The following is a 14,818-nucleotide window of genomic DNA, read 5'->3' on the forward strand; positions in this document are numbered from 1 at the left end:
AGGATGTAGAAAAGAAGGAGAGTAGTGATATAACTTTTTAACTTAAAAGAAAGGAAAAAGAAAAGTAAATGACAAAGCAGAAGGCAAAAACTTAATATTTATAATAGCCAGAAAATGGGAGCAACCTAGATGCCCCTCAACAGGTGAATGGATTAAAAAAAAAAAAATTTGGTACATTTACACAATGAAATATTACCCAGCCAGGTTTTTTTTTAAGATTTAATTTATTATTTATACAGCATTTTGCATGCATGTATGCCTGTGCACCAAAAGAGGGAACTAGATAGCACTATAGATGGTTATAAGCCACCATTGCTGGGAATTGAACTACGGGGCCTTTGCAAGAACAGCCAGTGTTCCTAACCTCCGCACCATCTCTCCATCCCCTACCCAGCCAGTTTTATTTTTTAAATGAAGTAAGCAAGTAAATGGATAGAATTAGAAAAATAAAAATAAAAATCCCCTTCTGAGTGGGGTAAATCAGACCCAGAAAAACAAATATGGTATGCATCTGCTTTTATATGTCTGTTAGCTGTAAGGTAGTAACAACCAAGCTACAATCTGTAGAACCACACAGGTTAGGTATAGAGTAAGGGACTAGGGGTGAGGAGACACTTAGATCACCCTAGGATATGGGAATAGACTAGATAGTTATGGATGGACAGGGGAGGAGATGGAAAGGGAAGATCAAGTGGGGAAGAAGAGGAAAGAGGAGGACAAGGGCGGGAATACTAGGAGAAACAGCTAAAATCACAGGCGACATGAATATAAAATCACAGGTATTACGGCAACCTAATACCGTAGAATCTTCATAAAATAAGTGCATACATGAAAGCTATCTAAATGAAACTGCCAATAACAAAGGAGGCAGAGCACTGACTAGACACCCATTATCACTAAACAAAGCTTCTAGTATTGAGATTGAGTTACAATCTAATTGAATTGTGGGCCAAAGGGTTACTACAGAACCTCGAAACAACCCAGGCTGCTGCCAGGACTGTAGGCTGTTCCCTGCAATCCGATGGCAAGGCCCCACTGCTGAAGACGACACCGACACGACTCATTGAACACGGAGAAGCAGAGCTGGGGCGTACATAGAGCCTTCACCCTCTGTGCTAGCCTTCACCCTCTGTGCTAGCATCTATGTATGGTGCAGGAAGGTACTCTGCATGCTACCGAAGAAAAACATACACACCAACCTAAACATAAACCCTTTGAGCTACAGAGGTGTCCTACCTGCAAGATATGCTAGTGCAAAGGTGGCATAAATCTTGCAGGGGTAACCAGCTAACATCCGATTTGACTTAAAGCCTGCTGCATGAGAACCTGGCACTCCTTGGATGGCCAAGAACCTGACATTAAATAGCCCAGGCACCTACAGTAAAACCAAATTAAAAGAAAGAAAAAGAAAGAAAGAAAGAAAGAAAGAAAGAAAGAAAGAAAGAAAGAAAGAAAGAAAGAAAGAAAGAAAGATCTTAGCAACAAACTACTCCTAATGACATTCTGCTTGCCTTGCTTGCAAGTGCCTTGCTTGGCCATCATCAGAGAAGCTTCCTCCTGCAGCAGATGGGAACAAATGCAGAGGTTCCACAGCTGGACACTAGGCAAAGAGTGAGAGACCTGGGAACACTCAGCCCTCAACAAGATGTCTCCATCAGATCCCTCCCTCAGGCCTCAGAGAATCCTGCAGAGGAAGAGGTGGAAAGAGCATAAGAGCCAGAGGGATGGAGGACACCAAGAAAAAAAAAAAAAAAAAAACAAGGCCCTCAGAATCAACATGATCACTGTACATATGGACTCAGTTAAACTGAGGCAGTAGCACAGGGCCTGCACAGGTCTGCCCCAGAACCCTAGAACTGAACACATGACCCCAACCCCAAACCCAGAAGCTATCTCTGATTGACAATGTCTTGCAAATGAGGATTTAAATTTCTACAAAGGATTCTAATTAGGAAAACAAACTACTCTTAAGAGCAGACTGCATGCCTAGCAGGAGATGGCAAACACAGAACTATCTCTGTGGTATCTTTGGAGGTTCTTAGTCTCATAATGTCATGCCAAGGCTCTACTTTTTTAAAAATTTCATCCTATTTCATATTTTCTATATTACCCTACAGTTATATTGCATATATACTTTGGCTTCCAGTTTAGTGTTTTTATCAGATTCCTGGGTGTGCAAATGGTTGGGTCTCTGCATGTGTGTCTGTGTCTTGCGCCTTCTCTTGGGCTCTTTTCTTTCTGTTTGTTTTCTCCTATCCCAGTGTGTTGGGTTTTCTTTAACTCATATTTTGCTTTATTTTATTTTTATCCATTGGAAGCCTGTTTGTTTCCTAATTAGTGGCAGAAAGGGGATGAATCTGGCTGGGATGGGAGATTGGGAAGAATTGGAAGGATAGAGAAGCAGAAACCGTAATCAGGGATATATTATGTGACAAATTTTATCTTTATTTTCAATAAAAAAATAGTATATAATTAAATATATAACCATGTCATAGTATTTATAATTTGTATAAATATAAAATATTTTAAAGAGAACAAAGCTAATTGAAATAATACCCTGGCATGGCTCTTATATTTTATCTGGCATAATGCAATAATTATTCTATGCTGACAGAAGTGAGTAAAAAATATGTAATCCCTGAAGCAACTGTACAGTTTTAGAACCAAAATGACTAAAAATCAGTTGCTGGAACATACTACATTCACCCCAAAAATAAAAAAGGAGGCAAAAATGCTTTCATTCACATTTTGGAAGGCTGTTATCACTTGGCATAGATTTCTAGGTTGGTGCTTTTTTTGTTTTTTGCTTTTCCTGCCTACACTTGAAAGACATTTCATTGTTTCTCTGTGTGTGTGTGTTTGTTTGCTTGTTTACATCACTGGAACCCAGAGTTTCAGAATGCTTAACGAAGGGCCTCTCTCCCAGCTTTGTTTGTTTCTACTGAGAAACTTGCAATGGGGACCATTTTCATCCTTGAGTAAGTAAAGCTTATGATTTTCCTTTTTATAAAAAGGTGAAAACACATGAAGAACTAGAAATAAATATTAAAAAATAAGAGACACGCTAATAATTACTTTAAATGCAAATGAACTAAACAATACAATTAAAATGAATATTTATTTTTGGGTTGGACAATGATCAAAGCATATTTTACCTAAAGAGACATGCTGAATATAAAGACATATGTAAGACGAAAATTAAAGTACAAAGGAAGGAACACCATATGAACACTGATCCCAAGAAACCTAGAATTGCTAGAATAATCTCAACAACAACAAAGAAATTGGACTTAAAGATGAGGAGCATTATCATGAAAGAAATATTTCATAATGATAAAATAGTGATTTTACCAAGAGGCATAGCAACTATAAATGTGAAAGTCCTGAACAGCTGGGAAAAAAAAAAAAAAAGAATCTGAAATAAAAACAGAGCTAAAGGGAGAAAGGAATTTGAAATCATAACTAGAAACTTTAATTCTTCTTCCACAATAACTGACAAAATAGATGCACTGTTGAAACATCAGGAATGATTTCAGTCACAGTGGCGCATACCATAGTTCTGGCATTCAAGAGGTAGAAGCAAGCAGATCTCTGTGAGTTCAAGACCAGCCTGGTGTCCATAGAGAATTCAGGCCAGCTAGCGCTACACAATGAAACTATCCAAACAAACAAATATTAATTAATTAAACAGGAAACTTTGGAACGCCATCAACCACTTCAACCTAATTAATCTTTATGAAACGCTAAACAGCCAATGCAGAAAATACTATTTTCTGTGTGTGGAATGGTATTAAGAAGGCTCCATCAAACAAGTTACAACAAAATTTTTAAAAATTAAAATCTTATTTTTGAAAGTGAGCTTCCCAATCCTGTTGGTTTCTTTTCTTTTACCATAGCGAAATGCCTAAATATTGGTATTTTTTTAAATAAAGAAACTAGGTTTATATAGCTTACAGCTAAATTTGGAGGGTCAAGATAGATGGTCCCAAGTTAAGCCTCTGCTGATGATTACATTAAAACAGAGACATAGAAAGAGAAATAGCTATTTGCAGAAGAGCTGGATAAATAAAGTGGTCTCAATTTGAAACAGCTCACTCTTGTAAAAATCAACCAGGGTCCTGCAAGAATTGCATGAGGCCCTTCTAAAAGAAACATTTTCCAAATGATCTAATCCCTTTGTATTAAGCCCAAATCTAAAAGGTTTTTCCTCATGATTGCCATACTGTAGACCAAGCATATGGCACGTGAACTTCTGGGAGGCAAACCAGATCCAAACTGTGAGATACACAATAATATAATTAAATTAGAAATCAATAAAAACAAAGCCCTCAGAAAAAACCTCAAATATTTGAAAATTGAGTAAATCCCTTCAAACAACAGCAACAAAAACAATGTATCAAAGAAGTCACAGGAAGAATAGAGAATATTTTGAACTGAATGAACAGACACCGCGAACTGTATAGAATGTAGCAATGTCTAAAGAAATTTTAGTGTCCATTGCCTAGATTTTAAAAAAGAAAAATTTTAAATCGATGTTCTAAGTTTCCACCTTAAGAAACTAATTGAAATCAAAAGTGTATAGAGGAAGGAAACAGTAAACATAGAAAAAGCAGTAACAAAGAAAACAGACAATACAGAAAAATAACAAACGCAAAAGTTGTCTTAGAGACTGGGAATATAGCTCAATTAGCTGAGTGCACAAAACACTGCTTTGATACCCAGAGGCACATAAAGCCAGCTGTGGTAGCACATGCCTATAATCCCAGCACTTGTCTCAAAAAAAAAAGTTGATTTTGCTGACGATACTGAACACATAAGTCACAGTGCGTGGAAAAATTAAGCTTGAGCCGACTGGAAGCCTCATCGCTGCTGGCTGGCTTCGAGAATGCCGAAGGTGATGTGCACACACGGGAGGACAAAAGCACTCATTAATCTCAGCCAGCCGTGAACTCTGAGAGTTACAATAATGCCCAGCCTGGCAAGACAAGCCCACTGTACAGTAATGGCATGAATGTTGTAGGAATAACCAACCACTTTCTCCTTGGCTTTAAGGCCTGCTCTCCAAGATGAAATCCATACCTGACACTGTCATTAGAGGCCAAGGACCTGTGGCTAGATAGGTCACGAACTCTAGAGAAGAACATGCTGCTCTTACGCTGTAGACGTACATGGTTTTAACCAATTCCTGGAAAATTGCTGCTATAGTCACAGCTCAGCGCACCTCTCAACCCTCAACAGAGAAGGGTTTTTTTGTTTTGTTTTGTTTTGGTTTTTTTTGCAGTAGATATGAATTAACACAGAGACCTACAACTGGTTAAAGTGCACAGATTTAGACACTACAGAACGGTCACCCCTAACAGGACGTCATTATGTCCTTACAGTGGTTGTGACAGCATACACAAGACCTGTGCAAGCTCCAGTCAGACAAAATCCCAGCACATAGAAGGAGGCGGGCACAAAGTCTCACCCTAGCTGAGGAGCTATTGCCAGTTGGTAGCTGCTGGGAGAAGAAAAGTTTGTTGTTCGTTTTCTTTTGCTTTGTTTTTAAGAGTATGGCTACTGGTAGGGCAATCACGTTCCAATAAATGGCTAAATATCCAGAAATAGATGGGCAACCCAGACTGCATTTGACTGTTTGTTTGTTTGTTTGTTTGTTCGTTTGTTTGTTTTTAAAGGAGGACACAAAGTTGGATGGGTAGAATAGGGAGGACAGATCTAAGAGAAGCTACAAAAAAAAAGTGACAATCAAAAGACATTGTATAAAATTTTCAAAGGACTAGTTTTATCTTTTAATGTTTTTAATTGAAATAGAATTGTCCTGCCAAAAGAACTAATTTGGGGAGGGGGGATTCAAGACAGGGTTTCTCTGTGTAGCCTTCGCTGTGCTGGACTCATTTTGTAGACCAGGCTGGCCTCGAACTCACAGAGATCCTCTGCCTTCCAGAGTGCTGGGATTGCAGGCATGCACCACTGCACACAGCAAGAACTAATCTTTTAACAAGAAAAAAACTGATAAACTCCTAGTTAGGATGAACAGGACGGAAAGCATAAACTGTCAGAACTGTAAAAGAAGGGTCTGCTCTACAGATCTTCCTGTCTAAGGGTTCTATCTCAGCATATTCAACCAACAGGAATCAAAATATTTGAGAAAAATGTGTGTCTACAATGAACATATGTAGCTTTTTCTTGATGTTTTTTTCCTAAGTCACAAGAGACAACTATTTATATATACATTCCATTGTATTCATTATGACAAGTGATCTGGAGCCCATCTAAAGTATACAAGGGGCTATATACAGCCTCTATACAAATAACTATAATGTTTTATAAAATGTGATTGAGCATTCATAAAGTTGGACGTCAGTGGGGGTCTTAAAACCAATCTTCCAAGGGTACTAAAAAAAAACAGGATAAAATTAGTATCAGGAAATATTAGTTTAACAAAAAAGAAAATTAGTGGAAAATGTATATAGTTTAACAAAATAACAAATAAAATGAAATAACTACCTATGAAAAATAAGACTTCCTGAAATTAGCACAAAATCAAGTAGAAATCTTTAATATTCCAAACGTTTAAAACAATGTATGTTCAAAGGCTTATATACAAAGAAATCATCAATTCCACATTGCTTCACTGGTAAATTCTATCAGACATTTAAGGAAAATTACTGCTAATTTTATACAAACCCTTTCAGAACTGCCCAGATAACTATGCAATCAGCGTAACGCTGCCGCTAAAGACTGACAGCCGCATTATGGAAGATAAAATTATATATTATCATGCCTCGTGAACAGTAGTAGAAAATTGAATCAGCAGTATAGAAAGTGATAAAGCGAACCCCAGAGTACAATAGAAGGTTAACAATTAAAAAAAAAAATCAAAGCATGTAATTCACTATATCAGCAGACTAAACAAGAAAACATAATATAAGGCTGAAAAGTGCTGGACAAAAACTCAACATCCGTTCAGATTCAACCTCAGGAATCTAGCAAGACAAAGGAGACTCCAGGCCTGTCCAGGGTTCAGCAGGTAAAAGTGCAAGCCTGATGACATGAGTTTCAAGCATGGGGCCTGCCGTGAAGGATAACCTGAGTCCAGAAAGGAGGCCTCTGATTCCACACACAGGTTGTGGCACACACACATCAACATGGACACACTCACATAGACACAAAATGACAATAAGAAATAAAAATTAAATTTTCTTTTAAAAATGAAATTTCCAAGGCTGGGGCTGGGGGAAGGAGATCACTCAGAATGAGAGCATTTGCCCTGAAGCTTGAGGATCTACGTTCAAATCCTCAAAGTATTCGTAAAAGTCCAGAAAGATAGCTATGGGACAGAATCATCTGTAATGGCGATACTCCTGCAGGGAGGTGAGAGTCAGGGACTGGAAAAATCCTGGAAGCACTCAGGCCAGCCAACGAGCCTGGCATGCTCAAGAGCAAAACAAGACACAGAAGGTGACCAGCAGCAGCCAAGAGGCTCTTCTGACCCCCATACATTCACGTGGCACACGTGTGCCACACACTCACACTTACAAATATATGCACACATACCTGTGTGCAACACATATCACAATGCACAGAAATAAGTTAATTTTCAAGAAAGAAAGAAAATTCTCCAAGTTGATAAACATAATCATCAAAAAACATACAGCTAGTTAAGCACTGAATGCTTTGCTCATTTTTATTCCTTACTGTGTTAGAGGTACTAGCCAGCAGAATTGGACAAGAAAAAAGAAATGAAAGTGTTCATACATATAGAACTCCCAAAACAATCTACAAAATCTTGCTAGAATTAATAAGTCAGCCTATCAAGTTAGCAGTGTACAGTTGATGCAGAAAAGTTATAGTCCTAGAAAGCAACAACTACAAAAGTTCTTAAAATAATTCCCCTTAACAGTTGCATTAAAATTCATGAAATATGCAGTGATAATTTCTCAAAGATACGTGTGAGACCTATACGCAAAGAGCTACAAAGCATGACTGAGAGAAAATTTAAATTTTCTAAATGAAAGGAGACTTGATATTGTAAATGCCGACTGAGCAATTAACAACAGTTGATTTTTTTTTCCCCAATACAAGTCTTTTAATTCAGGATCTTGTTTCTGGAGCTGGGTAACTCAAGTATTACTCATCTGCCTGCTGTGCTGTTCCCTTTTTCAACATATAGACGCCATCCCAAAACTTTCTGATATCCTTGTTTTTAACTGTTGTGGCGGGTGCTGAATCAGAGCTGTTGAATTGGAAACAAATCCAATATCATTTCCTTTAGGGATTAATTCATCCCTCTGGGCTTGAGAGACAACTCAAGACCCATTCTCCTGGATAACGACCTAGACGGGGAAGGGAGCACACACAGACCTCATCTTGTAATGGCAGCTCAGCGTAACACCCTTGATCATGTTCTCAACATGACTGCAGATGGTTCTGACAGCGGCCAGTTCCCTTCTGTTACCCTGCTGTTTGTCAGCCCCTCCGTAGAGTTCCCTGGGGCCCTTCGCAATGACTGTGTGCCCCTTCGGAGTGATGTCAGCATTTTCTGGAATGTCAACAGTCTGGCTGCTCGGAACGGTCTTCCTTCTTACAGAGGATGGGACTAAAAGCAACCACAGTTGATTTGTGGGTTTCTAGATTTTACAGCGCTGTGAAAACACTACACAACTTCAATACAGGCTGTGCTTCAAATGCCTTTTCCCAAGGGGAGACACTGTCTTCCCTTGTTGATGGGCAGAGGCAGCAGCTGTGGCTCTGGTCACCTGCTTGCTCACAAGAGTAAGCAATGCTCGGCTGCAGTGCCCGGGACTGCATTGTTTGGCAGGTGAGCTGGAACACGTGCTCTTCCCACTACAGTAGTTCCAGCCTGTGATTGGTCTGTCAGTGTGTGAAACCGTAGTAAGCTGAGGTATAGCTGTAGTTTTAAGAACACAAATTCAGAGGCCGACAAAATGGCTCCGGAAGGCAAAGGCACTTGCCAAGCCTGGTAGCCTGAGTTTGATCCTGGAACCCACAGGGTTGAAGTGGAGAACAGACGGTCGCCAACAAATTGTCCTCTTCCACATGTACACGTACACGCACTTGCACAAACACAGTAAATACATACATGATAAATAAATAGGTAGATAAATGTAATCTTAAAATATCACAAATTTGCAGCACCGACACCTCCTAAGGACATTAAGACCTAGCATATAGCTGAGATGGTCACATCTCACAGATGATCACACTTAAGGCTGTATAAATAGACCAATGGGGTGCTTGTGGGTAAGGGCGTAGGTTGGAAGCTGTCTTTATATGATGCAGTGAATGTAAAGAGTGAAAATGACAAATGGACTATTTGGCAAAGACTGAAAGAGAGGACAGTCATCTGAAGTTCACAAAGAGACAGATGAGCAGGTCATATCACTGATGAGCTGGGGGGGTGTGGGGAGCAAGTGGCCCAGAGCCCAGCCATATGGCTCCATGGTGGGACAGAGGAGCAGAGCCTCATCCTAAGAATAGTGCCCTGATGAAGACGGTGGCAGTCCTAGCACAGAACGAGCTCCTGTTCTCCAAAGCCTCAATTCCTGAGCTTTGGTCAGCAGTGGAGAGTGGTTTCAATACGGTCCCTTCTCACATGTCAGAGGGCTGGGGCTAGATACCATACTGAGAAGAAACCTCAGGTTTAAAACCGAGCTACCTATGGGGCCTTTCCAAGTTAAAGGGCATGAAGACTGCCTGTCACAACCCCAGATGAAGAACCAGTGGTGGGAGGCAGCCATGCATGGTGAAAGGACGGGATGCTAGCAAGCTGAAAGACTCAGGCACAGGAGACTTGCCTTCCAGCAGCTTATTGCTACGGGATGAGGTAGCTTCCGCTGGCTGGCTGGACACCAACCTCATTACCCTGTAGTTTGAGATCAGCAGTAGATCAACCCTCCAGAGGCAGGTCTACAAGCACTTTCAATCCCAGATTGGCCAGGAAATTGAAGCTCCACTGACATAAGTGATCTCCACAGCCTCGTCCCTCAGAAGCTGACAAAGGTCCCAAAAGTTTTAGCACAACAGGGACAGGCCTGTCTGCATGGATCTCAGCACTGTGCTTGCTTTCTAGAATTCCATCACACTTGAGAGAAACATCCTGACCCAAACATACACGAAAGTAATCATGAATTCTATATTTATATAATATTTTATATTATATATGTTTGATATAATATTTTGCCTTTAAAATAAAAGAGAGAGAGAGAGAGAGGGCTTAGGGAGATGGCTCAGTGATAAAGAGCACTGGATGCAATTCTAGAGGACCAGGGTTCAATTTTCAACACCCACATGGCAGCTCACAACTGTCTGTAACTCCAGTTCCAGAGGACCTGACACCCTCACACAGACATACATACAGGTAAAACACCAAAGCACATGAAATAAAAATAATAATTAATTAAAAAAAAAGAGAGAGAGAGAAAGAAGAAGCAAGGTGTGGCGTCTCACACCTGTAATCTCAAAATCCAGGTGGCTGAGACAAGAGGATAACCATGAGTTACAGGCCCACCTGGGCTACAGAATAGATTCTGTCTATACATACATACATACACACACAAACACACACACACATACATACATACACACATACATACAAAATAGGCAAGTAAAATTAAGTTTTTTAATTAAAAAATTAAATGTTTGAGTCTGAGAGTTGAACTTAAGAACCAAAGAACCAAGAGGACAATAAAGCAGCAGGACAATGAAGTTAGGAAATCTATAATCAGGCTTAACATCTAAAAGCAGGCTTCCGAAAGAGAACAGAAAAGGCTATGAGAAGGGAATTATTAAAAACATAAGAAAATCCTCAGGTGTGGAATGCAGTGAGTCTCCAGATTGGCAAGGCCCAGTCATGTAGTGTGTGCCAGTGTGGACCAGTCATGAAGCATGTAATCAGCCTGTACCTCGGTCTTTTAGTATTCAGTCAGCATGCCTCACCAGCATAGAGCATGAATCAGTGTACATAAATTGCGCAGTCAGTATGCGCCACAACCTAGCAGCACACAGTCAGTATGCACGGAGGGTCTTATGTGCAGTTGATGTATACTGTAAGAGTAGCACATTCCATATTTAGCAAGGAAAGAGAAAATGGGGGCCAACATCAAGCTTTCCTCGCCACACTCCATACCCTGGTACACCAACCCCAAGGAAGGGGAATTTCTCGGAGTAGCTTACCCAGCATTTCATCCTCTGATCAGTCTATGCTCAATTCAAGAAAGCACAGTTTCGTTTTTGTTAGTCCACATAAAGATACTTACTGTGGACGATTACCAACCAGAAAAATGAATGAGGAACTGGACCCAAAGCACAAATACAAGGAGTGGAGAGAGAAGCCTAAAACTTCCAGACAGAAAAGGATAGTTAAGACTGAGGATCAAGAATCAGCTGACCTTTAACTTCAAATGTACATGTTGGAAAATAGACAGCAAAAGAAATCATGCCTTCAAAATTCAGCCTGGTAGTCTATGCACAGGCAGATGCTGGGGTGGCAAGAGGTTGGGAAAACCCTTGGATTACAGTCTTTAAAACCTGGCCTCCAGCCCACCTTTCTCAAGAAATAAGTTACTAAAGAATAGGATGGACAAAAACAGAAGGCATACGACCCAAGGGATTTAACCCAGAGAGAGATGGATGTAGGAAGTTCTCAAACAAACAACAACAAAAAAAAAAAAAAAAAAAAAAAAAAACAGCAGTTGTGCAATGAGCCTAGAGAGCAGAGGAACTTGGAAGGAGTTAACTACAAGGGAATAAATGTTGCTGACTGAACAATGACTTAATGGGTCTGACCATGTGGAAAGCTGCAGGGCTGGAGGAAGACAACTAGAGAGTCTAATAAAACAAAGGATGAGCTAAGACACACATCTTTCCAAAGAAACCAAAAGCCTTTGCTATGAGTGTGAGAACTTCTATGGCATCCTGCTCATCTCAGTGGTCAACTGTGTTTCTTCGGTCATAATGGAAACATTGATTCTGGCCATTTTAAAACAACTCCAAGATGGATGAGATGGTGCAGGCCTGTAATCCAAGCAACTCAGAAAGCTGCGCTCAGAGGACTAAGAGTTCAAAGCTAGCCTGGGTGGTATAATGACTTTAGAGTGAGCTTATGCTACTTTGAGAGACCCTTTCTTTTTTTTTCCTTCTTTTTTATTTTTATTATTAGTTACATTTTATTAACTCTGTATCCCAGCTGTATCCTGCTCCCTCATTCCCTCCCAATCCCACCCTCCCTTCCTCATCTCCTCCCTGCCCCTTTCCAAGTCCACTGATTGGGGAGGACCTCCTCCCCTTTCATCTGACCCTGTTTTATCAGGTATCTTCAGGACTGGCTGCAAAGTCCTCCTCTGTGGCCTAGCAGGGATGCTCCTCCCTTGGGGGAAGGGAGGTCAAAGAGTCTGCCATTGAGTTCATGTCAGAAATAGTCCCTGTTCCCCTTACTATGGGAAACCAATTGGTTACTGAGCTACCACGGGCTACATTCAAGCAGAGGTTCTAGGTTATATCCATACATGGTCCTTGGTGGAGTATCAGTCTCAGAAAAGACCCCTGTGCCCAGATATATTTGGTCCTTGTGGAGCTCCTGTCCTCTCCAGGTCATACTAACTCCCTTTTCTTTCCTTAGATTCTCTGCACTCTGCCGAAGGTTTGGTCTTAGAATCTGCTTTGATACACTGCTAGGTAGAGTCTTTCAGAGGCCCTCTGCGGTAGGTTCCTGTCCTGTTACTTGTTTTCTCCTATGTCCAATGCACATCCCATTTGTCTTTCTAAGTGAGGATTGATCATCTTACCCCGGGGAGAGACCCTTTCTTGGTCAGAATAAAACAAAACATAATCTCAAATGATCTGATACCCCACTCATGTAAAGGTAATAATTATGTTCCATCTCATTGACTCTGAACATGATAATGACAAACTAAGTTTACAGTGACTTCTGAGGTGTCCCTGAACCTATCTTCTGTGGTCACTGGAACACTTTTACTATACAGAGTCCAGGTTAGCCCATGGGTAGAGACTACAGGAAAAGTCCCAAGGTTACCTGGAAGGAAGAAGCTGGCCAGCTCCTTCTGTTTCACCTTATCCACTGTCTGACTACAATCATATAAGATGCCCAGAGCCATCTGGTCAACCCTTTCCAATGCTGACGATGGGGACTGGGAGAAAGAAATGAGACAGTAGCTATTTTATGATACTATTAATTCAATGACTTGTTAAGCATGGAAAAGGTAAATGGAACATTGGCAAGTTCACCAAACTGAGACTACATTAAGATTACGAGACAAAGAAAGAGAAATAAAATAGAGCTAAAATTTTACCTACAAATGTCAAATTAGTAAAAAGAAAAAAAGAGTATGCTGAGTCAAAAAAGATAGTGTGGAGCTAGGAATATACCTCAGTAGTGAGGACATTTGCCTAACATTTACAAGGCCTTGAGTTCAATCCCCAGCACTGTGTGTGTGTGTGTGTGTGTGTGTGTGTGTGTGTGTGTGTGTGTGTATCCATATACATGAAGTATTTCAAGTGTGGAAGTGTCTTACAAAGTGACCTGATTCCACCAGAGGAGAACTCCACACCTGACTTCACATATTGAGTCATAGTCAAAACAGTAGTGAACTAAAATTTTGTACAGAATACCCCTCAGGCCATAAAAGGTGCATATAAAAGAAAAATGAGCTTTGTCTTCGTATATAAAAGACAAATGATCTGTGTCTTTAGTCCAGGGTTTAAGATATTATAATAGATGTGTACAATATTCTAAAAATCTATAGAACTTAATATCTGAACCCAGCATGTCAAATAAAAATAGTTTGTGTAGGTGTATGACAATAGATACATAGACATAGAGGCACACACACACATAGATGTGAGTGACGATGTCAAAGGGTAGGTGTCTGGGGCTGTTAAAAGAGCTCAAAAGTCATGACCTCTGAGTAAACTGCAATGTGTGGTTTACAACCACAGTTCTAGAAGCCTTTGATCCCTCTTCAACTTTTTAATATGGGGTCATTCATGATTCCATTTAAAACAAAGATTTTTCAAAAACAACAGGACACAGAATACTCTTTTTCTTTCCCTGATTTTCAACAAAGAAAACAGAAACCTCAGCTTCAAACAACCACCCACCCCTTTCTAGTGCTACCTGCTATAAATCACCGTCACGTGCCATCAGTATGTGATAAGAGGTACACATGGTCCTACACCTTAAAACGCGTGTGACTTGCTAAAGGAGGAAGAATATAGATATTCAGGAGGCGTGTGGGATAGGGTTCTCCGACCTAAGGTAAAAGCTGTGGAGAGTGGATGTTCCACAGGAGTGTGTTGCCATGCCCAGCAACCGTGGGCTCGAAAGGCTAGCATCTGAGAAACTATTGTGAGGACAGAGACCTCCACAGAAGCCGAGATAGGTCAGAATGTCCAAGTGCTTTGTTCTGTGAAGCCTCAGTTAACTTAGCTCCATTCTCACTTGTTCCCATCTCTAAACTGTAAGCACATCCTCTCCTGTGCACGGTGGTTTGAAAGAAAATGCCACACCTCACCCCCATTGGCCCACAGAGAATGACAGCATGAGGAGGTGTGGCCTTGGAATAGGTGTGGCTTTGTTGAAGGAGCTGTGTGACTTGGGAGTCAAACCAGTTAGCTACCTGCTGCATGCTAATCAAGATGCAGAACTCTCAGCTCCTTCTCAGGCACCGTGTCTGCCTGCTTGCTGCTGTGCTTCCCCGCCATGCACGTGATGGACTGAACCTCTTAGATGTTTTCCTTTAAAGAGTTGCCATGTTGTGGTGTCTCTCACAACAATAGA

The sequence above is a fragment of the Meriones unguiculatus genome, chromosome 9 (genome assembly GCF_030254825.1).
Source record: "Meriones unguiculatus strain TT.TT164.6M chromosome 9, Bangor_MerUng_6.1, whole genome shotgun sequence".
Taxonomy (NCBI): domain Eukaryota; kingdom Metazoa; phylum Chordata; class Mammalia; order Rodentia; family Muridae; genus Meriones; species Meriones unguiculatus.